We start from the raw sequence: 25,432 nt of genomic DNA on the forward strand, positions 1-25,432 counted from the left end.
GCTGGTGTAGATTTGCTAGACTCCCCACAGGGCCCTTCTTCAATCCTCTCCTTATTTTTATTAAGAAGAAAAATCTCCCACATCTCAAGCTCTCTCTTTCCCAGCTTCAGCCTCCCCTGCCCACCAAAGGCATTTGCAGTTACTCTGCTCTCTTCCGGGTTTCCTCCCTGGACCTGCCCAGAATATTCTAGAATATAGACTCCAGGAGGACTACAGAAAACAACTTAGTGGTTTGAAAATGACTGCTTTGGAGAAAGACATCTTTTTAATGCTGAAAACACTGATTGTCATTAACTTCATAATCTTCATTATTCTTTATTAATCAAGCTCTTTACATGGAAAGGACCATGTTTGCTCCAGGACTTGTACCTGACACCACCCCAAGCTCCATTAGACAGCTTCCTCCACTGCTGCCAGAATGGCTTTAAATGGCAGAACACAGTTTCACAACACGCAGCACAGCTTGAATGCAAGTACCCCTGAGAGGAGCAAGGGCCAAACAGCTGGTCTCAGATGCCAAGAGCAGGTTCTGAAAGTTAAGGAGAGAATGACTGACCTCAAGGACACCAGAGATGCAGAGGGGTGGTGACCAGCGGAGGTCCTCACAGGAGGCTCTGGGGGGGCCCTCAGAGACAGCCCCTGCCCTTCCCAGCGTGGCCCAGGGTGCTCCAGCAGTGTGAAGCCCCCGCAGGCGAGCCGCTCCCCTGCCTGTCATCATCCCAGCCAGCCACCACGCCACAGTCTCCACGCCAGTCTCCTTGCTTGTTTTGTGGTTCTTCTCAGACTTGTTGAGCCTTTAGCAAAGCAAGAAAATAGTCTGCGATGTATTTTTCAAAGAGTGAATCATTTCTTATCCTGTGGTTCATCAGGAAAAAACAAAGCAAAACCCTCATCCTCATGTCCTCGTGGCCTGACCTCATACACAAATCCCGCCTGCAGTGACCTCAGACTGCACCAGCAGGTGAGGCCGGCAGCGAGGGCAGCCCGACGGGCTTAGACCAACAGACCAGGTTAGGAAAGCAGATGGCCACTTGCAGCAGGGGTGTAAAGCCGCTGAGGTATGCGTGCAGGGGGACTGGCAAAGTATTGTGAAAGAGACAGGGGACAATGACCATCAGCGTTGCCACCTCCAGTGGCTCAGGACTGGCCCGAGACATGGCCCTCAACCCTGGTAGCTCACTGGAGTCCCCTGCTCCTGGATCCCACACCCTGAGCTCTTGCCTTATGGGTCAGGGGTGACAGTCACTCCCCAGGTGATTCCACAGGGCAGCCTGGCTTCAGAACTGTGATGGCATCACACTCAGTCACTGTGCAAGGGGCAGGGAGGCCTGGCTAGTCTGAGTGGGGCTGCAGCATTAGGTGTTCATGACAGACAGGGAAGGAGTTGGCACGCTCTGCCAGGGACGACATTACGCTGATACCATTTTCAAGAAGGAATACAGAAGTGCTGTGGACACTTATACCCAAGGAGCTGGTTCAAAACGTGCAGCCTCAGCTGGGTGCAGTGGCTCATGCCTGTAATCCCAGCACTTTGGGAGGATGAGGCAGGCTGATCATGAGGTCAGGAGATTGAGACCATCCTGGTTAACATGGTGAAACCCCATCTGTACTAAAAATACAAAAAATTAGCCGGATGTAGTGGCGGGCACCTGTAGACTCAGCTGCTGGGGAGGCTGAGGCAGGAGATTGGTGTGAACCCGGGAGGCGGAGGTTGCAGTGAGTCGAGATGACGCCACTGCACTCTAGCCTGGGCAGCAGAGTAAGGCTGCATCTCAAAAAAAGAGAGAGAGAGAGAGGGGAGAGAGAGAGAGAGAGAGAGAGTGAAAGAGAAAGAGAGAAAGAGAAAGAAAGAAAGAAAGAAAGAAAGAAAGAAAGAAAGAAAGAAAGAAAGAAAGAAGGGAAGGTGCAGTCTCAGACCCACCAAGTCAGAATGTGGCCAGTGCATTGGGCAAGCTCTGGGCGATTCTTGCACACATTCAGCTTCAGGTGTTCTCTGCCTGGGAGGAGGACGCGAATCACCTGGGGAGATGCCCAGTCTCACCATCAGAATCTCTGAGGGATCCCAGGCTGTGAGCCTTGCCATATGCAGGAGGTGGGGCATGGAGTTAGGTCATCGGGAAAGGGCTGGGGGGAGGGATTCAGGGAGCTGGAGACCCCCTGGGCCAGGTCCCTGCAGGGGGACAGGAGTTGGGTTTGAGAAGAAGGACACTGCATACCCGGGGCTGGAGAGGCACATGCCATCATCCTGATGCCTGAGGCAATGGAGCAAAGGGAAGGAAGGGACATCCCTCTGCTCTCCACATCTGTGATGCTGTGGCTGGGCTCACGGATGCTGGGAATGCCCCTTCATCACACTTGGCTGCCACACAGGAAAGGACAGTGGCTTGAACAGAGAACAGAGAAGGACCTTCAGTGTTTGACCCTCCACCTCTCGAGAGTGAATCAAGCACACATAAAGCGAGTTAATGTGGCTGGAGGCGCAGGTCAGCCCCGGGCAGCCCCACACTCGGGCCTTTCCCACTCGAGGTGCTCCTTAGAGGTGCTGGCACCCACAGCTGCCCTGGCTGGAGAAGCCACAGGAGCCAGCCAAGGGCAGGTGCCACAGGAGCATGGGCGGACGACACAGATGATGGGCTTCATGGAGACGCCTGCAGACAATGCCAGCAGCTAAGGGAGCCGCGCTGATCTCAGGCTACAGGAAAGGTACTGTCTCAAAAGTGGGTCCTGCTCTCCTCTGGGGGGCTCAGGCCCCTCAGGAGAGCTGGGGGCGGGGGAGTCACAACTTCTTATGGGGGGAGTTGAGGAATCCAAATGCACCCAGAGCTAGGTGGCCAGAGAGCAGAGGCTGAAGGGCGTGTGCTGCTGCATGTGGATGGGCTGATTCAAGAAAATGGTGAAAACAGTTTTTATGTATAGACCTGGTGTTGCCCAAGACAAGTTCCCAAGTCGTTTGTGGAAAAGGAAAGACAACCCCTGGCTGTCAGTCACAGGCCGGTGACCTCACCGCAGTCTGGGTGATTGCATTGCTGTTGTTATAGACGAGTTGCAACATTCAGCTCCTGGCCTGGTTCCTGGAAATGGCATGCTGGGGACTCTAAGAAATGATGCACACGTGGGAAGACAAAGCTGACTCCAGCAGCAGCAGGCTGTGGGTGAGAGGCAGCGCAGCTATGGGAGGCCAGCCTCACCTCCTCCCTTCTGGCAACGGCTGTGTGTTCAAGGGTCATGCTCTAGAGAAGGAAGTGAGCAGCCAAAGACTGAAAAGTAATGCTTGTAAATGTGCTAAAAACAGAGGAAAAGATGGACATGAGGGGTGCAAAGAGAGAGCATCCCAGTAGAGAACTGGAATCTGCAAAAGTCACCAATGAACATTCCAGAAGCACAAATAAATATTGACATGAGAGTATTGCAGATGGCTGTAACAGCAGGCTGCATTTAGCGGAACACAAGATTAATATGCTTCAAGACGGATCAATAGAAAATATCCAAAACAAATCATGGAGAGAAAAAAATGGTAAAAACAGAACAATATGTTGATATAGTCAACGCCAACACAGGTGTGACTGGAGTCCTAGAGAAAGGGAGAGAGTAGGGAGGGAGAGGGAGGGAGAGAGACAGGGAGATGCAGGATTTGAAGAAATAATAGATAAATATTTTCTAAACCTTATGAAAGACAGCAACCCACAGATTCAAGAAATTAGATCCAAGCCAGATGAATGAGTTTTTAAAGGATTATACTTAGGCACAACATAGTAAAACTATCTCTAAACAAATCTATCAACTGTTATCTTTAATAAATGATCTTAGAAAATTCATTAAAATGTGAAAATTAAACAGTACTCTCTTAAATAAACAACAGTTCAAAGAAGAAATCACAAGGGAAATTGGAAAATACTTTAAAATGAACAAAAATAAATAGAAACACCACATACCAAAAGATCCGGGATAAGGCAAAAGCAGCACTTAGAGGGAAATCTATGGCTGCCAATGCCTGTATTTAAAAAAAGATCTCAGATAAATAATCTAAACTTCCACCTGAGAACCTAGAAGAAGGAGAGCAAGCTAAACCCGAAGCAAGCAGAAAGAAGGAAATAAAGATTAGAGCAGAAACAAGTGATCCTAGCAAGGTTGCAGGCTATAAATCAATATACAAAGGGCAATGCACACCAAACATTTAGACAGCAAGACCAAAATATACCATTTATAATAAAAAATATTAAATACTTAGGAATAAATATAACTCAAGATGAACAAGAACTCAACCCTGAAAACTTTAAAAAACTGCAGAGAACTGGGCCCGGTGGCTCATGCCTGTAATCCCAGCACTTTGGGAGGCGGGCAGATCACTTGAGCTCAGGAGTTTGAGACCCACCTGGGCAACATGGCAAAACCCCATCTCTACTAAAAGTACAAAAAATTAGCTGGGTGTGGTGGTGCAAGTCTGTAGTCCCAGCTACTTGGGAGGCTGAGGTGGGAGGATCACCTGGGCCCAGGAGGTTGAGGCTGCAGTGAGCCGTGATCTCTGTACTCCAGCCTGGGCGACAGGAGTGAGACCATGTCTCAACAAAACAAAACAAAACAAAACACTGCAGAGATAAATTTTAAAAGACAAATAAATGGCGAGCTATTCTATATTTATGGATCAGGATGTTTAATGTGTTAAGATATCATTTCTCCTCAAATTAATCTATGGATATGGCACAGTCAAAACCCCATAGGCTTGTTTTCTTCTTTCTCTCCTGCTCCCTTTTTTGAAGACAATTGACAAGGCGATTCTAAAATGTATACAGAAATAACATCCAGAACAGCCAACACAACCTTGAAGAAAATTGGAGGACTTACAGTATCGTATTTCAAGACTTAGTTAAAAACTATCGTAATTAAGACGGTGTGGTGTTGATACAAGGACAGATAAACAGAGCAGTGGAGAAGAACAGATGGTTCAGAGATTTACCTTCCTCCCATATACGGCCATTGGTTATATCAAAGAGCCAGTGCAATGAAGACAGGAGGGCGTTTTCAATCCCTAGTGCTGGAGATGCTAAGAAGGCATTTGGAAAAAATGCACCTTTCAGCCTACATAGAAATTAATTCAAGATGCATCATAAACTTAAATCTGAAAATGAAAACAATGCTGCTTCTAGAAGAAAGCAAATAAATGTATTTTCATATTCTTCATTTCTTCAGAGATTTCTTAAAGAAAACACACATTAACTATAAAATAAAAGTGATTAGATTTCATTAAAACTAAGAACTTCTGTCATCAAAAAACAAACACTGACATTATTAAATGGTCAGTCGGGCACAGTGGCTCACGCCTGTAATCCCAAAACTTTGGCAGGCCGAGGCAGGTGGATCACCTGAGGTCAAGAGTTCAAGACCAGCCTGGCCAATACGGCAAAACCCCATCTCTACTAAAAATACAAAAATTAGCTGGGCATGGTGGAGGGCACCTGTAATTCCAGCTACTCGGAGGCTGAGGCAGTAGAATTGCTTGAACCTGGGAGGCAGATGTTGCAGTGAGCCGAGATCATACCACTGCACTCCAGCCTGGGTGACAGAGTGAGACTCCATCCCAAAAAAACAAAAACAAAAACAAAAAACAAAAACAGAACAAAACCTAAATGGCAAACTATGAACTGAGAAAACATATTCAAAATCCATCTATGTGACAGAGGGTACCTATTTAGAAATATTAAGCAATTCTACAAACCAGTGCTAAAATCAAAACAATACAACTTAAAAAAATGAAGCAGCATATCATTAATCAGTACAGAACAGAAAATTAAAATCTTGATGATATGATCACCACACTCCAATCAGAGTGGCTACATTTTAAAGAAACTGACAGTGCAAAGTGAGGGCAAGCACGTGGAGCCACTGGAACTCTCCCATTAAAATTTGGAACTCTCCCAGTAAAAATTTGGAAAACGGATTGATAGTAGCCACTAGCATTAAGCACATTCTTGTTCCATAACCTGGCAATTTCTCGGGTAGATTTCACTCAACAAAAATGAATGTTTGTATCCACCAAGAGACAGATACAAGAATGCTAGTGGCAACTTTATTTATAACAGTCCCAAACTGAGAACAAACCAAATGTCCACCAATAGGAGAATGAAAAGCTACTCTGTGACATAAAAGAGTAAACTATGGACACAAGCACCAACATGCATGAATCACAGAAACATATGAATGAAAGAAGCCAGACACAAAGTAGTAATACTATATTCCAATTATATAAAGATCAAGAATAAACAAAGCTAATCTATGGTAATTGAAGCCAGAATAATGTTTACCTCTAGAGATAGTAATTGGTTAGGAAATGGAACAAGAATATTTTTACACAATGCAAATGGTCTATATCAGGATAGGGATGGTGAATATACAGGTGTATAGGCATGTAATATTCATCAGACTTTACAGAAAGATTTATGCCCTTAAAAAGAAAGTAAGGCCCTATAGGAAGGAAAAAAAGGGCAGCTTCTGGAGCCACACCCACCTGTTTTGACTCTGGAATTGGGTACTTTCTTGCTGTGACCTTGGGCAAGTAAAATAATCTGTGCCTTACTTCCCCATTGTGAATAATAGCAGTGTCTGGCTCGTGGAGCTGTGATGGGGATTAAGTGAGTTAATGGATAGAGTTCTCAGCACAGAGACCTAATACAGCCTCCATCCTATTTGTCCTTGTTACCAGGTTTCTGCTACGCTCCCTTCCAGGGCTGAGATCTCAGAGGCTTCAACAGCTCACTTTCCCCGACGTTGCTGCAATAATCATTGGCTAGAGGTATTGTGATATGTCATTAAAGTTAATCTAGACAAAAATTTGATTTACCTATAACTATTACACTGTAGACCCAGAGGAATTTCAGTTTTTGCCATAATTGTTTTCAATGTGTGTTATAAAAAATAAATTCCACTATGTTCACAAACGTAAAACTCATGATCTGACCAAAAGTGAGAGATGGGTAGACTTTCCTACTTGGGTCCCTCTGTAGACAGGTACTAGGTGCTGTTTTATGCCCAGTGACTTGGGAGGAAACAGAACTGCCCTTTAGTAACCCCGCTCACTTCCTGTTTTCTGCAGTAACAATTACATTAGGCAATATTATTACACATGGAATTGCATTATGGTGATTTTAAAACAATCCTCCCTGTAGCATTACACAGACACTGAATCATCATTTGTAGTTTGGGGGTTTTTACATGCCTGCAGTGGTGAAAACTGAAATTTTGTCCCACTTAAGGGAGTTTCTTCTTCCCTTTATTAATTGCAAAATAAATATATGTCCCTTCAGAGGGCAGCAGCAGGACTACCTATGTTTGTGGGTAAGTCACTGACAAAATGCTGTCTAGTAAGAAAATATTTTTAAATATAAATGTATGGGAAAAGTGTAATTAACTAGATGTCGATTAAGAAAAATGTAAACCACATCTCCTAGTTCAGGCAGCAATCATTTGTGACTTAAACTGTGATGTAAAGTATCTGTGACCTAACCAGTCAGACAGCAAATATTGGTGAACTGCCTGGATTTGGGAGATGCAGTGAGAATGAGTCAGAGCCCAGGACATGAGAGGGAGAAAGGGGGACCCTGAGGACTTGGGCTCTGGTGTGAGGATCCTGCACTCGGTGTCTGTGAGGGTGGGTGCAGAGGAGTCACAAGTTCAGGTGAGCCTGCGGCAGGGCTGTCCATGGTCCCTGGTGAGCGTTTGCAGCCAGCCGAGCCATGGGGGTGAGGCCGGCTTGGTGGCTTGGATTGCCTCCTTCTCTGCAGGGTCCCAGCAGGTTTCTATATCCCTCCAGAGAAGCCTCTGGGTACATCCCATGGCTTCCCAGCCTCCCCCTCTCAGCCAGTGGAGAAGAATTCTGATCAAGTGTTGGGCATGAATACAGTAGCTTCAATTTTCAACCATTTTACCTGCAGTCTTCGTAGATCAACGACCCCCAAACTTTTTGGCACCAAGGACTGGTTTCATGGAAGACAATTTTCCCGTGATTTGCGGGTGGGGTGGAGGGATGCTTTGGGGATGATTCAAGTGCAATACTTTTATGTTGCCCTTTTTTTTTTTTTTAAGACGGAGTCTCCCTCTGTCATGCTGGAGTGCAGTGGCATGATCTCAGCTCACTGCAACCTCCGCCTTCTGGGTTCAAGTGATTTTCCTTCCTCAGCCTCCTGAGTAGCTGGGACTACAGGCATGCACCACAGTGCCCGGCTATCTTTGGTAGTTTTAGTAGAGATGGAGCTTCACCATGTTGGCCAGGCTGGTGTCGAACTCCTGACCTCAAGTGATCCACCTGTCTCAACCTCCCAAAGTGCTAGGATTACAGGCATGAGACACCACGCCCTGCCTATTGTGCTTATTGCATTTTATTTTATTTTTATTTTATCGTTCTTCATTTTTCTTAAGTCCCGAGGTACATGTGCAGGATATGCAGGTTTGTTACACAGGTAAACGTGTGCCATGGTGGTTTGCTGCACCTATCAATCCACCACCTAGGCATTAAGCCCAGCATATTGTACTTTTTTTTTTTTTTTTTTTAACTCACTTGCCACTATAAAGCCTGCCACCAGATGCAGCTTAACTGTCACTTGCCACTCACTGATAGGGTTTTGAAATGTGTCTGCAAGCAGTTGATTTATTATGGTCTCTGGGCAGTCAAACCTCTCTGCCAAGTTAATCTGTGTTTGCAGCAGCTCCCCGGCACGAGCACCACCACCTCGGCTCATTAGGCATTAGTTAGAATCTCATAAGAAGCGTGCAACCTAGATCCCTTGAGTGCTCAGTTCACAGGAGGGTTTTCACTCCTATGAGACTCTAATGCCACCACAGATCCGACAGGAGGCAGAGCTCAAGCCATAAAGCTTCCTCGCCTGCCGCTCGCCTCCTGCTGTGTGGCCCCACTCCTAACAGACCACGGACTGGCTGGAGACTTGTCTTACATGACGGGGTGAGCTACCCTGAGTTAATCTGAGTGAACTCCATTCTGTCGACTTTCTTCCCCTCCACCACAGCGCTACACCAACCTGAACTTCGCTTCCTGAGACCTAAGATTCAGCCCCGTGCTCAGCAGACATCAGGGATCACCTACCGTGTGCCAGGAGCTGTTCTTGATGCTGGCAACGCAGGGGTGGACAAAACAGAGAGAGCCCTGCCCTTGAGTGTGGTCAGAAGAGACATGGAAGGATTTGGAAGCTAAAGCTCAGATCTAGGCCGGGCTTGTTTCAACTCGTTTCGTGGGCCTGATGTAGTCTAGAGATGATCCTTGGCATGGGCTGCGGGAGCTCCTGCTGTGTAGTCTGGGGAAGGGCCAGCCCCAGGCAAATAGGGGACCCGTGTCTCCAGCCTTCAGCACATCTGCCCTTCAGGGTCATCCCTCCAGGCGCCCCACCCTGGGGACTTGAACTCTGCCCTTGTCCCCCAAACCACTTCATCCTGATGCTGTGGTTCTCCTGGTCCATGCATGGCGCGGAGTCCTGCTGAGTGTGCCGGTGCCTGTCCCTGCCCTCTGCGATGTCAGCTCCACGCGGCAGCAGCGTTTACCCACGGATGGATCCCCACCCCCAGACCGTGCCTGGGGACAGGTTTTGTTCAGGTTGGTCCATTACTGAGCATAGGGGCCAGGGTTCTACTCCAGGCCCCTCTGACTCCCTCACCAGGCTGTTCCTAGAGACTTGTGAGGGAAGTTGACAATCAATATGTAAATTCAGATGGGTTTCATGTTAGTGAAAACCTGAATATTGAAATATTACAAACCTAGGGTTGAAGATCTCAGGCTGGTGGGAGTGCCTTTGTGCATGCATCCACCTGCTTTTCCTTGCAGAACTTTCTACACAACAGTTCAGCACAGGAAGCATGGAGGAGTAAAGCCATCTGGGGAAAGATGAGCAGTGAAAACCGGGGGCCGGCAGGTTAGAGGAGGGGTGTGATCTCAGGGTGCAACGCTGCTGAATGCATGCACACCTCCCTCCTCCGATCCCTCTCTTGGCAGCTCCCAGGTAACTTAGCCACCCACATCTTAATTTCACTCAACAGCCACAACAGTCTCTCTCCCTTATTTTTTTCGTTTGAGACAAGGTCTCGCTCTGTCACCCAGGCTGAAGTGCACTGGTGCGATCACAGCTCACTGCAACCTCTGCCTTCCAGGCTCAAGCGATCCTTCCACCTCAGCCACCTGAGTGGTTGAGACTACAGGTACACACCACCACGCCTGGCTGATTTTTAAAATTTTTTATGGAGATGAGGTTGCACCCTGTTGCTCAGGCTGGTCTTGAACTCCTGGGCTGAAGCGATCCTCCAGCCTCAGCCTCCCAAAGTGCTGGGATTACAGGTGTGAGCCACAATGCCCAGACTTCAACAGTCACAGCTATCTCTTGGCATAGACTGTTTGCTATTGGCAAAAGGACAGACACAAAGACCAATGGCACAGGATAGAAAACCCAGAATCACACTCACTCAAAGGTACAAAGCAAATCAGTGGAGGATGGACGGCTTTTCCAGCAAGCGCTGCTGACGCATTTGAGTATCCATGCGCAGAAAAAAAGAATCTGGACTTAAATTTTCTTGTACAAAAGTTAACTCAAAAATGCATCATAGATGTAGAATATTTGAGAATTTTGAGAGTTCTTCAGGCATTATGAATCGTAATCCTTTGTTGGACATGAGATTTGCAAATATTTTCTCCTGGTCTATTATTAATACTTATCTTTTCATCTTAACAGGATCTTTCTGAGTCAACACTTTTCATTTTGATGAAGTCCCATTTATCAATTTTTCATTTTATGGATCATGCTTTTGGAACTCTTTGGCTCCGGATCCTAAAGATTTCCTCCTAATATTTTTTTTCACTGAAAGGTTATTTCACATCTACGATGCATTTTGAGTTAACTTTTATATAAGAAAATTTAAGTCCAGGTTCTTTTTTTTCTGCCCATGGATACCCAAATGCGTCAGCAGCTCTTGTTGGAAAAGCCCTCCATCCTCCACTGATTTGCTTTGTACTTTTGAGTGGATGTAATTCTGGGTTTTCCATTCTGTTCCATTGATCTTTGTGTCTGTCCTCTTCCCAATAACAAACAGTCTGGATTGTTGTAGCTATAAAATAAGTCTTGACATCAGGTAGACTGATTTCTCCTCCTTTATTCTTCTTTTTCAAAATCGTTTTAACTCTTCTAATTCCTTGGCCTTTTCCTTAAATTTTAGACTACTCTTGTTTATATCTACAGAAAATTTTGCTGAGATTTTAATAACAATTACCTTAAACACGCATATTTTGGTGATCATCGATATCTTTATGATGTTAAATCTTCCAGTCTATAAACAGTATTTCCCTCCTTTTTTCTTTAGTTCTTTTTTTTACTTCTTTTATCAGGATTTTGTAGGTTTTAGCATACAAGTCCTGTACCTGTTTTGTTAGGTTTACACCTAAGTACTGAATTTTGTTTGAGCAGTTGCGAATGGTATCATGTTTTTAATTCTAGTGTCCATATGTGCATTGACAGAGCATAGAAATAAAATTTATTTATGTATGTTTATCTTGTATCCTGCAACCTTGCTTGAACTCACTTATTGTTTCAGGAGTGCTTTTGTAGACAGATTGGGATTTCTTAGGTAGACAATCACGTCATTTGAAAATAGAAACAGTTTTGCTTTTTTTCCCCTTTCCAACCTGTCTGCCATTTATTTCCTTTTCTTGCTTTACCACACTGGCTAGAAATTCCAGCACCATGTTGAATAAGAGTGGTGAAAGCAAACATCCTTGCATTATTTTTGATATTAAGGAGCAAGCATTCAGTTTTTCACCATTAATTATATTATTAACTGTAGATTTCTTGTTGATGCCATTTATCAAGTGGAACTTCTCTATTCCTATTTTTCTGAGTGTTTTAACCATGAATGGGTATAGAATTTTGTCAAGTGGTTTTTCTGTATCAGTTGGCATGATCATGTGACTTTTTCCTTTAGTCTGTTAATATGGTATATTACATTGATTGACTTTCACATATTGAACCAGCCTTAACGTCTCTGGAATAAACCCCACTGGAATGTGGTATGTAATTTTAAAAATATATTTCTGAACTCTATCTACTAGCATTTTGTTTGGGTTTTCTGTATTTATACTCATGAGGGCCATTGGTCTGTGGTGCAGTAGTCTTGCTGTGTTGCCCAGGCTGGAGTGCAGTGGCTATTTATAGGCACGAAAATGGTGCACTAAGGCCTCCAACTCCTGGGTTCAAGCAACCCTCTTGCCTCAGCCCGTGATCAACTATAGTATTTTTTAAAAATATTATATTTGTCTGATTTTGATATCAGGGTATACTAACTAAATAAAATGAATTGAGAAGTGTTTCTTCCTCCTCTGTTTTCTGAAGGAGATTGCCTAGAATTGGTGTTAATTTTTTTAAATGTTTGCTAGAATTCTCCAGTGATATCATCTGGGCCTGGAGAATTAGGTGGTTTTTTTTTTGTTTTTGAGTTTTCAAAACTAAATTCAATGTTCTTAATAGCTATGAGACTATTAAAATAGTCTGTTTATATTCAGTGAGTTGCAGTTTGTGTCATGTGAGGAACTGGCTGATTTCATCTAAGTTGTCAAATGCATGATTGCAGAGTTGTTTGTAGTGTTCCCTCATTGTCCTTTGGATGCCTGTGGGATCTGTAGTGATGTCCCTTGCTCCATCCCTAATATCAGTAATTTGTATCTTCTCTGTTTTTCCTTTGCTCATCTTGCTAGAGGTTTGTCAATTTTATTTATTGTGGCCAGGCAAGGTGGCTCACGCCTGTAATCCCAACACTTTGGTAGGCCAAGGTGGGCAGATTACCTGAGGTCAGGAGTTTGAGACCAGCCTAGCCAACATGGTAAAACCCCGTCTCTACTAAAAATACAAAAATGAGCTGGGTGTGGTGGTGGGCACCTATAATCCCAGCTACTTGGGAGGCTGAAGCAGGAGAATCGCTTGAACTTGGGAGGCGGAGGTTGCAGTGAACTGAGACCGTGACACTGCACTCCACCCTGGGAGACAGAGCAAGACTCCGTCTCAGGAAAGAAAAAGAAAGAAAGAAAAAAATTTATTGATTGCTTCAAGAACCAGCTTTGTGTTTCATTGATTTTCTCTACTGGCTTTCTCTTTTCAGTTTCACTGATTTCTGTGATTATATTTACTATTCACTTTCCTTTCTGACTTTTCTCTCTTTTTTCTATATTCTTGAGGTAAGAGTTTCAGTTATCACTTTGAGAGTTTTCCTCATTTCCAACGTATATGAATTCAGTGATATAAATTTCCCTCTCCTTACTGTTTTAGTTGTGTCCCACAAATTTTGATATTTTTACTTTCATATATTTTTATTTTCAATTTCATTCAGGTAAATGTATTTGTATTGCCCTTCAGATGCCCTCTTTGCCTCATAAATTATTTTACAGTATGTTGTTTGGATTCTAACTGTTCAGAAGTTTTTCTTATATCTTCCTGTTACTGATTTCTAATTTGATTCCACTTTGATCAGAAAACACAGTCTGGTGCCAGGCATGGTGGCTCATACATGTAATCCTAGCACTTTGGGAGGCTGAGGTGGGAGGATCACTTGAGGCCAGGAGTTAGAGACCAGCATGACAAAACCCTATCTCTACTAAAAGTACAAGAATTAGCCAGACATGATGGCACACCTGTAATCCCAGCTACTCAGGAGGCTGAGACATGAGAATCACTTGAGCCCAGGAGGTAGAGGTTGCAGTGAGCTGAGATCATGCCCCTGCACTCCAGCCTGGGTGACAGAGGGAGACTCTGTCTCAAAAATAAATAAGTAAGTAAGTAAATAAATAAATAAATGCAATCTGTACAATTTCAATTCTTTTGAGTTTGTTGAGGTTTGCTTTGTGGCCCAGAATATGGTCTAACTTGGTATCTGTTTTATGGATACTTGAATGTGCATTATTCTGTTGTCAGGTGGAGTGTTTTTTATATATATATATAGATAGATAGATTAGATCCTATTGATTAATAGTATCATTGAGTTCTTCTATCTCCTGATGCTACAGGCATGTGCCACCACATCTGGATAATTTTTAAATTTTTTGTAGACATGGGACCTCACTATGTTGCCCAGGCTGATCTCAAACTCCTGGGCTGAAGCAATCCTCCTGCCTCAGCCTCTCAAAGTGCTGTCCTTCTTGATGTTCAAAGCTTCATTCTTTTACCATTTTATTTATGTTTAAATAATTTCATTTCATCATTCTTTTAGGTTATGTCTACTAAAAACACATTTTCTTAGTTTTTCTTTATCTGAGAATGTCTTGATTTCTGGGTGGCCAGTGTTGGTTTTTTTTTTTTTTTTTCTTTCAGGAAATAAAAAATGTTTTGCTAATTCTTTCTGTCTTCTTCTATGGTTCAATGAGAAATATGCTGTCATTTGAATTGCTTTTTCCCCTATAGGTAAAGTATTGTTTCTCTTTCATTCCCTTTAAGATCTCTTCTTTGTCTTCAGTTTTCAGAAATTTGACTGTAATATGTCTTGGTATAGTTTTATTTGAGTTTATTCTGTTTGGAGTTTGCTAAGGTTCTTGAATCTGTAGGTTTATGTCTTTTGCTAGGTTTGAGAAGTTTTCAGCTGTTATTTCTTTGATTATTTTTTAACCCCTCAGTCCCACTTCTGGGTTTCTGTTAGATCTTTATAGACAGTTCTACAGGCCCCTCAAGCTGTGTTCATTTTTTGTTCAGCTTGTTTTTCTCTGTTGTTCAGATTCGATGATTTCTATTGTTCCATTTTCCAGTTTATTGATTCTTTCCTCTGTCCCCTCCATTCTGCTATTAAGCCCGTCTGCTGAGTTTTTAATTTTGGTTATTTAAGTTTTCAATTCTAAACTTTCTATTTTGTTCTTTTTACCTTCTATTTGTTTGCTAAGACTTTCTACTTTCTATTTTATTTTTTCAAATCTGCTCGTAATTGCTCACTGAAGCATTTTTATGATGGCTGTTTGTCAACACTTGTTGGATAATTCTAACACTGCTGTCATCTTTGCGTTGGCATGCATTGATTGGCATCCATCCATTAATTGGCTTATCTGACATCACTCTGGCAGGGGAAGAGGGCACAGCACTGCCACCTTACTACCAGGCAAGGGTACAAGTCCAGGTTCCCTGCTCAGCCTTTGTTGACACCCTAAAGAGGGGTTCCTCATTACTACTGGATGGGTGTTGAAGTTCTGGCTTCCCATTTGGCCTCTACTGATACCTCCCTAGCTGGGGGAGGTAGGAGACCTTACTTCTTTTTTTTTTTTTTTTTTGAGACCGAGTCTCGCGCTGTGTCACCCAGGCTGGAGTGCAGTGGAGCGATCTCGGCTCACTGCAAGCTCCGCCTCCCAGGTTCACGCCATTCTCCTGCCTCAGCCTCCGAGTACCTGGGACTACAGGCGCCCGCCACCACGCCCGGCTAGTTTTTTGTATTTTTAGTAGAGACGGGGTTTCACCATGTTAGCCAGGATGGTCTCGATCTCCTGACCTCATGATCCACCCGCCTCGGCCTCCCAAAGTGCTGGGATTACAGGCTTGAGCCACCGCGCCCGGCCGGAGACCTTACTTCTATTCCCCATATGGTCTTCATGACACCACAGGGTGATGAGTATCCTTGTTACCCTGGGTGGTGGTGAAAGTCCTCACTCTCCTGGGTCTCCTATCGTCACCCCAGCAAGGTGGACGAGGAGCTTCTCATTATTGCCCAGCGGGAGCAGAAGTCCAGACTTCCTAATTGGCCTTCTCTGACACATATATTATGGCTAGAGGAGTAGGAGTTGGTTGACATGCCTAATTACAGCCTGAGGAGGGTGGAAATCTAAGCTCCTCACTCTTTCTTTGCTGGCATGGGTAGACATTTGACCACAGTGTGTTCTGGAATGTTTGGTTGAAGCAGAGAAGTTATTGTCTAAAAACTTTCTGTCCTCTAGGTTGCCCCTTTCCTGTTCTTTTGGCTTGAGAGAGCAGGCTTTTGTTGGGACTTTTTTTGTGTGCTTATTTGCATTTCCAGGTTCTCAGCTTCTTCAACTCAAAATCTGGGATATATGATGCAAAACAAAAATGCAGGGACCTCACCACAGTGTGGCTCCTTGGGTCCCAAGATCCCTGGATGGTTTGCCTTCCTTTCCCCATCTTCTAGAGTCTCCTTATGTTTGTTTTGTGTAATATCCAAGGCTTTTAATTGTAATTAGAGGGAGGACTAGGGAAAAACATGACTATTCCATCTTCCCACAAGCCTGTCTTATGACTTTCAACAGATTGAACTTGGGCTTCTTGTAGAAATCTGACCGTTTGAAATAGGTTTTCCCTCTTCACCCAGTAAATACTTGACAGTAGTGAACACGTGGAAAGATACTTAGTCAGGTGCCAGGAGACCTGGGTCCTTGTCCGGGCTTTATGGCCCTAAGCAGGTTACAAACCTCATGGAGCCCCTATTTTCTTGTTTTCATGTGGCAGAATAATTTACTGAGACAATTTATTAATTTTCCCTGCTCTAGCAATTTTCCCCTCCCTTTAAAAAGTAGTCATGTCTTTTTTTCTTTTTACTTTTAAAAAATGAGTTGTTTTTCTCCTAAAGCCTTCAGAGAGCTGCAGAACCTGAGACAGAAGTTTCCAGGCATGCAGAAGATAATCTCTCTAATCAAGCTTTTGCTTTTGAAAGCTTAGGCTCCACAAGGTGACTGCCCCAGGCCCTCCTGGAAGGGAGGAATGCAGAGCTGGGATTCTGGGGGAGGGAGGCAGAAGGGTCAGGAGAAATGTCTCAGAGCCTGGAAAGGGGAGCTATGGAGTCTGCAGCCACCAGGAGAGCTCGGAGGTCTCAGGGAGGCAAGAGAACTTCTGCTCAGGTGATCAGGGGGCTGAGACCACTGAACACTTGAGCTGTGGCCTTTGGAGCCATGGAGAGTTGATCTGGGCCTGACCTGGGCATGGCATGGAGGAGCTGCTTCTGAGGGACCAGGCACAGATCATCTGACTGATAGAAATAACAAAATGTGGGCTGCCTGGTGCCTGGTGTGAAAGTGTAAAACCCATGAGGGTCCAGCAACGGCATCTGCCCTCCTACCCCACAGGGTGTTCTGAAGCAAAATGCAATCATGCACCTTACAACATTTTCTAAAGCATTCGAGGTTGTCCAAACATAACTCATGGTTTTTATTAAGCACCTATTCCAGCTAGGCTCCATGCGGGGAATGATGTTGGAGCAAAGTAATATTAGTGAGATGCTGGACTTTATCATCTCTTTGGGGAGATAATGCATATATTGGGCGAAGAAGAAGCTAAGGGTTAGAGGGTCGATCTAGAAACTACTTGTAAGGATTTTCTCATAGAGTGGCTTTGGGCCTCTGACTTTTAACTTCCTTGTTAAACTGATGATCATAATCAAGACATTTTAGCTGCAAGTGACTAACATCTAATTCATACTAGTTCGGGGTCAGAAGGGAGAGGAGAGGATCCCGTGACAAAAAACAAGAATAATGAGCACCAGCCTTTATAAGATGCACACTATGTGCCGGCCATGGCTTTCAAATGCTGACTCCTCTAATCCTTGAAACAGTCTTCTGAGGCGAACAGGATCGATCATCAGCCCACTTAATAGCTGAGGTCACAGGGGCACTGAGAAGAAGGAGCTTGTTTAAAGAGCCTCCATCTGGCTCTGGGGCCCAGCACTTATCAAAAGTTAAAAGTGGTTGCCCAGCCGCTTGGGAAGGGCCAACGATGGACAATGGGTGTGAACTCAGGAGGGCAGGATGTAGAGGCTCCAGCTATGAAAAGGCTGCTGAAAGGGCTTTGTCACTTCCTCCATCTCGGCTCTACTTCCCTGGGGGTGTTTACTTAATTCCTAGCCAGACAAACACTCTCCTTACGACTTGTCAATGCCGACAGGGAACAAGGAAAGAAACCCTCTCCCTCTTAGGGTCCAGGAAGTCCCTGAAGAACTCTGATGACCCCGCTGGGTTTGTGTGTCTTTTCCAGAACATCAGTAGTGGCCAGAGGGATGGAACGTTCTGGATGGTCCGGGGGGCGGGGGAGGGGGGTTGTGTTCTACGGTTGACTATGCGGAGTCAGGGACGGGAGGTTCCCTGGAGGAAACGTGGGGTACACAGTGGTTCCAGTTACTTCCTAGAAGGGATCCGTTATGGGAGTGATGGAAAGCTTTAAATTATTTGTGGGAAGGAGGCCTCCAGTAATTTTCCGGTGTCTGTCTCTGAGACTTCTGTCCTAATCTTCAACTTTGAAGGTCATCCTGTGGCCAGATGTTATTTACTCTTTCTTCGTTTGAAGAACCGGTTTCCTAGGTCTTTCCCAGCTGCTCTTGGTTCCATGCTAATGGAAGAAAACAAAAGGAATCTATCTGTAATACTTAACTTGTCTTGTCTTAACTTAATCTATGAAATATCTACTTGCAGTTTTTCCCCTGAAACCATCTCTCATCATCTATCTTGCCACCGTAGCTTACAGACATCTGCTGCCCCCACTCCCTCCACCCTGCACCTCCCTCACGTCTTTGGCTTCTCTCATCTCATGGCCCCTCCTTTGCACTGACCTCCCACAGGCTGTATGTGCTTGGTAAAGAAGGGGTCCTCTGTGGAGTTGGGCTGGTTCACCAGAGGAAGCAAAGGGACATACCTGGACACTGGAGACAGAACACCATTGAAGTCAAGAGCGCCAGCAAAATAGGAAACAAACAGTGGAGATTAAGCATTCTCATTTCTTTTTTTCAAATTTATTTTATTATTATGATTTTTTTGAGACGAAGTCTCCCTCTGTTGCCCAGGCTGGAGTGCAGTGTCGCGATCTTGGCTCACTGCAAACTCCGCCTCCCAGGTTCAAGCGATTCTCCTGCCTCAGCCTCTGGAGTAGCTGGGACTACAGGTGCGTGCCACCAGACCTAGCTAATTTTTGTATTTTTAGTAGAGACGAGGTTTCACCGTGTTGGCCAGGATGGTCTCAATCTCTTGACCTTGTGATCCGCCCGCTTTGGCCTCCCAAAGTGCTGGCATTACAGGCGTAAGGCACCGCGACCGGCCTTAGGATTCCCATTTCTTCCAAATGAACCAATACACAAAGTTCCTATTTGGTGTATCCAACCAGCCTTACATCGCTGCCCTCCCTGATGACATGGTCTCTGTGTCTGACCCACTTTCCCAGGCTTCCCCTTGAAGGTCTAAGATACAGTTTTCCTCTGCACTTGTTCTTCCTCCTTTCTCCACTCACTTTTCCCTTCCTCCTTCCTTCCTCTCTCTGTCTCTACCTCTCTTCTTTCCTTCCTTTCTTTCTCCCTGCTATGACCCAAATATTGGTATCCTCCCCAAATTCATATGTTAGAACCTAATACCCATCATGACAGCATTAAGAGATGCAGTCCTGGGCCCGGCACGGTAGCTCACGTCTGTAATCTCAGCACTTTGGGAGGCCAAGGCGGGTGGATCACCTGAGGTCAGGAGTCCAAGACCAGACTGGCCAAGATGGCGAAGCCCCATCTCTACGAAAAATACAAAAAAAAATTAACTGGGTGTGGTGGCATGTGCCTGTAATCCCAGCTACCCAGGAGGCTGAGGCAGGAGAATCACTGGAACCTGAGCAACAGAAGCTGCAGTGAGCCGAGATTGTGCCACTGCACTCCAGCCTGGGTGACAGAGCAAGACTTAAAAAAATAAGTAAATAAAAACCAACAAAAAAAAGAGAGATGTGGTCCTTGGGAAGTGATTAGGCCATGAGGAATGGGATTGACGAATTTATTAAATGGTTTGAAACAGGTTGAAAAGAGCCCCTTTCCTTTCTACCATGGGAGGACACAGAAGGCGCATCTGTGAGGAACAGGCCTCCAGACACTGAATTTTCTGGCACTTTGAATTTGGACTTCCCAGCCTCTAGAACTGCGAACAATAAATTTTTGTTGTTTTTAAGTTACCTAGTCTAAGGTATTTTGTTATAGGAGTCCAAATGGACTGAGACAGAAATTGGTACCAAGAAGCAGAGTGTTGCAGAAACAAAGACCTGCAGATGTGGAAGAGGCTCTGGAACTGGGTAATGGGCAGAGGCTGGAAGAGTTTGGAGGAGCAGGCTCAAAAGGCCCGGGCTGCCAAGAGTGAACATAAAGGGTGATCCTGGTGAGGTCTCAGAAGAAGAGGACACAGAGTCTCCGAGATTATGTAAGTGGCTGTAATCAGAATGCTGATAGAAGTATGGATGGTAAAGGCCACTCTGTTGAGGTGTCAGACAGAAATGAGGAACGTGTTACTGGAAATGGGAGGAAAGGCCATCCTTGTGACAGATGGCAAAGGACTTGGCTGAACTGTTTATGTCCTCGTGTTCTGTGAAAGTCAGAGTGGTAGGGGATGAACTTGAATATTTGGTAGAAGAAACACTCTAAACCATGTCTTGAGGACACTGCATAGCTTCTCTCCACTGCTTATGGTAAAATGTGAGAAGGCAAGAAATCAATTAAAGACAGAATTTATAGCCAAAAGGGGAGGTAGAACTTACAGAATATTCTCAGCCTGGTCATACTGTAAAGAAAAAAAAAGCATGTCTGAAATCGAGGCTGTAGCCAAACTAGTGTTTCAGGCAGAGATTAGCATAGAGAGGCAGAAGCCAGGTGCTATGCATGAAGACAGTGATGGCATAACGCTGAAGGTGTTTCAGAGGTTACCAGTGCTGCCCTCCCATCACAGGCCCAGAGTGCCGAGGTCTGGGGGAAAGAACTATGCCCACAGAGGCGCCTGGAGTGCCTGCAGGACCTCGGCACCTGCTGCAGTGTGTTCCCCTCAGAGGGCACAATCAATAAACCTTGGGCATCTGTGCAGGGCCATCTCCATGGGTGTGTAGAGGGTAGGAGCTATGGAGGCATGGCTAACTCCATCTGGATTTCAGAGGATGCTTTGGAGAGCCTTGGGGTCCAGGCAGAGAACTGCCACAGGGGCGGAGCCACTGCAGAGAGCCCCCACCAGGACAATGCCCAGTGGAGCTGTGGGGGCAGGGCCACCTGAAGACCTCAGACTAGCAGAGCCAGCCTGAGAGAGCCACAGGCAGGGGACTCCATCCCATGAGAGCTGCAGTGTGGGCTGTGCTCAGCAAAGCCATGTAGGAGGTGCCACCCAGAGCCCAAGTCCCTCCTTAGAGTGGGGGCCCAAGTCCCTCCTTAGAGTGTTCAGAAGATGGGACCATGGGGTCAAAGAAGATATGATGCTTTTTGCCCTGTTGGGTTTTGGACTTACTTGAGACCCGTTATCCCTTTCTTCTTTCCTATTTTTCTCTTTTTGGATTTAAATGTCTGTCCTGTGCCTGCCCCATCCTTGCATTTTGAAAGCACATAACTTGTTTGCCTTCACAAGTTCACTGCTGAAAGAATTTTCCCCAAGAGGACGTTTACCTTGAGTCCCACTCACATCTGATTTAAATGATGTGTAGCTGGGACTCTGGGCTTTAGACTTCTGATTTGGTGCCGGGAACAATTTAAGACTTTGGGCACTGTTGAGATGGAATGAACATATTTGGCATGTGAGAAGACTGTGAATTTTGGAGAGCCAGGGGTGGAATGCTATGGTCTGAATGTTCAGGTTCCTCCTAAATTTATTTGTTGGGACCTAATGCCCAGTGTGATTAATACTCTGATAGCACTGAGGTGTAGCCTTTGGAAGGTGATTAGGTCATGAAGGTTTACATCATGAATAGGGTGGAACTCTCATAAGACAGGTTGCAGGGACCATCTCTTCCTCTTCCATCATGTGAGGACACAGAGGCACCATCTATGAGGAACAGGCCCTCACCCGACACCAGAGATGCTGGAGCTCTGACCTTGGACCTCCCAGCTTCTGGTACTGTGAACAATACATTTCTGTAGTTTACAGATTTCCCAGTCTAAGATGTTTGTTACAGCAGCCAGAATGGACTAAGACACACGTACACTCTCTCCCTCCCTTGGTCAGAGAAGCCAACAGGGCCGGGACCAGGCTGACCAGAAGGGAGGTCTCCAGGCCCAGCCCAGGGCAAGTTCGCCACAGGGATGCCTCTCGAGCATGATCTCCTGTTGCATCATCTCGGCCTGGGATGCCAAGGGCACGGTGTTCATCCCTGTCTCTCCCTCCCTCACGTCGCTCACCAGTGTCAGACAGGATAGCCACAAGCCCCTCTTTCCTGCTTACACTTGGGGCAGCATCTTCTCTTCTTAACTGGCTGGGAACTTTTATCTTCAGAGTCAGAGATTTGGGTTGTGAAAAGCAAGCAAGGAGACAAACACCTCTGCATCCTCCTCCCCCTTCTCCTACCCAGTTTCCAGACTTTGGGGGAAAAAAATCCCATAAACTGTCATACTTCATATTGCCAACAGGCAGCAGTGGGCATGGTGCAGAGAAGAGCAGGGCAAAGGGGCAGAGGGACAGCCTCCTTTGTGGTTTTTTTTTTTTTTCCCTCCATGAAATGGGGAGGTATCAAGTGAGCGAGATGTGCCTGGCCACACAGTGAAGCACAAAGTAGCCAAAGACACAGCAGGCAGGTCAGGTCTGTGTGCACAATGGCAGGCTGCGTGCAGGCTGGCCTCAGCCCTCGTGGAGAAGCAGAGAGATCTGCAGGGGAACCAGGGATTCAGAGACCTGTGGTTGGTGTCCTGCAGAAGATGGGGCAATTTGAGGCACCAAGCCAGTCTCACCCCAGTGGCCCGGCTGGTTGCAGAAACTCACCAGGGACAAGGGGTTGCCCCACCACAGGCCCACCTGGACATGTGACTCCCCTGCACCCACTCTCACAAGCACCAAGTGCAGGATCCTCATGCCAGAGGCCAAGTCCTCTTTCTCCCCATCATGTTTGGCCTCAGCAGCTGGAAGTCCACAGAAATAAATCAGACACTCCTAAAATGGGACACCACAGGGAAGGCCAGATGGAATAGGAGTTCTCTTCCCACAGACCTAGACTTCCGTTGACTCCACTCAAAGTCGACTGGGTGATGCTGTTGGCTGCAAGTGAAGGCCAACATGGGCTGTGCTAATAGATGCAAACCCTCCAGAGGGAAGGAGCACATCACCCTGGCCTGTTCCATCCTAATCACACTGAATAGGTGTTCTTTGGTGGGCTCTGAATTTCACAAGGGACACTGAGGAACTGGCACCCATCCCGAGAAGGGGAAAGTGGGACAAAAGGGCGTCTTCTAGGAAGCCACACTGGAGAGACTGGGGGTGTCTGGTTCAGAGAACAAGGGTCTGGAAAGAATGTTGGTGCCATCATTGGCTGGCCAGGGCCTACTCTGGGGAGTGACACCATGTTGCTGTGGCACACAGAGCAGTCAGGGTGACAGGGAGTCCGATCAGACACAGGTTCAGTTTGCTAGTGGTGACAACACTTAATAATGGAGTGAGTTGCCTGCTGAGGTAGTGACATGGTTTGGCTGTGTCCCCACCCAAATCTCATCTTGAATTGTGGCTCCCATAATTCCCGCATGTTGTAGGAAGGACCTGGTCAGAGATCATTGAATCATAGGGGCTGGTCTTTCCCGTGCTATTCTCACGATAGTGAATAAGTCTCATGAGCTCTGATGGCTTTATAAAGGGGAGTTTCCCTGCACATGCTCCGTCTCTTGTCTGCCGCCAAGTGAGACATGCCTTTCACTTTCTGCCATGATCATGAGGCTTCCCCAGCTATGTGGAATTGTGAGTCTGTTAAATCTCTTTCCTTTGTAAATTGCCCAGTCTCAGGTATGTCTTTATCAACAGTGTGAAAACAGACTAATACAGACAGGAAGTGGCTCCCCACTGGAAATTATCAGGCCCAGTAGGACTCGCCTGTCAGCAATGTCTTAGCATAAATTTCTGTTGGGGTTGGGACTAAGCTGGTCCTGTTGAGAGCTCCCCTTGATCCTCAGGGTTCTACTTAGAATGCCTTGAATGGCCTTGGCTGGGCACCCACGCCCAGTCTTTCTGCATGGTCCCATTGAGTCTAACCTTCTCATTTCATCCCATGTGAACCAGGCCAGGCCCATCGGGGTTTGGCAACCCCCTGGTGCAGTGGTTGCTGCCAGCTATAGGAGCAAGCCTGTAGCTGCTGGGGGGCCATGCGGAGACAGCCTGCCAGAGGGAAGACCACCTGGGAAGGCCAGAGCCATGGAGAAAGCAAGAGACCAGGGGCTGAGGACAGAGTAGTACAGGTCTTTGGTCCTGGCAGGCCTGAAACCAGTGCACTCTGAACCTTTCTGTACTTAGCTTAAGCCAGTTGGAGTTTCTGTCCTTTACAACCAAGAGCCTTGATAGGAGCGGCACAGATCTGTGCTGCACTACTGTTGGCTTCTTCCCTGATCAGGCGTTGGAGGGGAACACAGCAAGGACTAGAGTGGAATGCTTGCTGGGTGCTAGGCACGGTAGAAAGCACTTGCCATGCCTTATTTCCCACGTGGTGGGGATTTTGACCCCACTGTACAGATGGATAAGTGAGGACCCTTTCACTTATCCTGCAATAGAAAATCCAGCAGCCAAAGCCAACAAGGGCCCGGCATAGAGTCTTCCCTCTCTGACTTCATCCTCATGCTCCACACACCGTCCCCCTGGCCATTCCCAGCAGCCCAGTAAGCACTGCCTCACACTTCCAGTTCCGGACCACCCACGATGGCCAGGCTGGATGGGAGCCATCGACCAGCTGAAGCCAAATTGCCTATTCTCGAGCTGAAGGTCGATCAATCCCACATAAATCTTGGGGCAGAGAACTGGGGGGAGGTAGAGGAGGGGGAATGTCTAGAAGGAAATTCTGGGCACATTCCTGGAAGTGAGGAGGATGGATATTGGACAGAAATTATGTCGCTGCAGGCACCCAGGCATCCCTCGCTTGCCCTGGTCACATGGGCAGTTCCTCCCTGGCTGTGTTCCGTGCCTCCTCTCCTGCTGCAGGGCCTGTCTGTTTCTGGGGCAAGGTGGGTCCCAGGGCTGGGCACCAGTTCCCATCTCCAGCCATGAGGCACCTTCCTCTCTGCATTTTGGCGTAAACGCTCCCTAGGTTTGTGGATCTGAATCCCCTTCCCAGCACACTCAGGCTTTACTGGCCTCCCTGTGGTGTATGTTTAAGGCACCACACAGCCTCCTAGGCCTGGCACCCGGGCAGTAGCGCCTGGTAAACACAGCAGTCAGATTTCTTCATCTCAGCCAAGTGTAAAATCAAGGTAACAGATCAACTTTTCTTTTTTCTTTTCTTTTTTTTTTTTTGAGATGGAGTCTCGCTCTGTCGCCCAGGCTGGAGTGCAGTGGCACCATCTCCACTCACTGCAAGCTCCGCCTCCCGGGTGCATGCCATTCTCCTGCCTCAACATCCCAGCAGCTGGGACTACAGGCCCCCGCCACCACGCCGGGCTAGTTTTTTGTATTTTTATTAGAGACGGGGTTTCACCGTATTAGCCAGGATGGTCTTGATCTCCTGACCTCGTAATCCTCCTGCCTTGGCCTCCCAAA

The 25,432-nt window shown here is 46.3% G+C and overlaps 1 long non-coding RNA gene across 2 annotated transcripts; it reads left to right on the plus strand.

Annotated features, from left to right (window-relative positions):
• Positions 1–5,558: 5,558 nt before the first annotated feature.
• LOC103882568 lies at positions 5,559–23,552 on the plus strand. Of its 2 annotated transcripts, none has more exons than XR_644442.4 (3): positions 5,559–7,669; positions 9,015–9,595; positions 19,766–23,552. It is a non-coding gene; the product is annotated as an uncharacterized LOC103882568 (long non-coding RNA). The 2 variants fall into 2 exon arrangements; XR_002520796.2 differs by lacking the exon at positions 19,766–23,552 and adding an exon at positions 9,824–10,134.
• The last annotated feature ends 1,880 nt before the right edge of the window (positions 23,553–25,432 follow it).

The sequence above is a fragment of the Papio anubis genome, chromosome 4, assembly GCF_008728515.1.
Source record: "Papio anubis isolate 15944 chromosome 4, Panubis1.0, whole genome shotgun sequence".
Classification (NCBI taxonomy): Eukaryota; Metazoa; Chordata; class Mammalia; order Primates; family Cercopithecidae; genus Papio; species Papio anubis.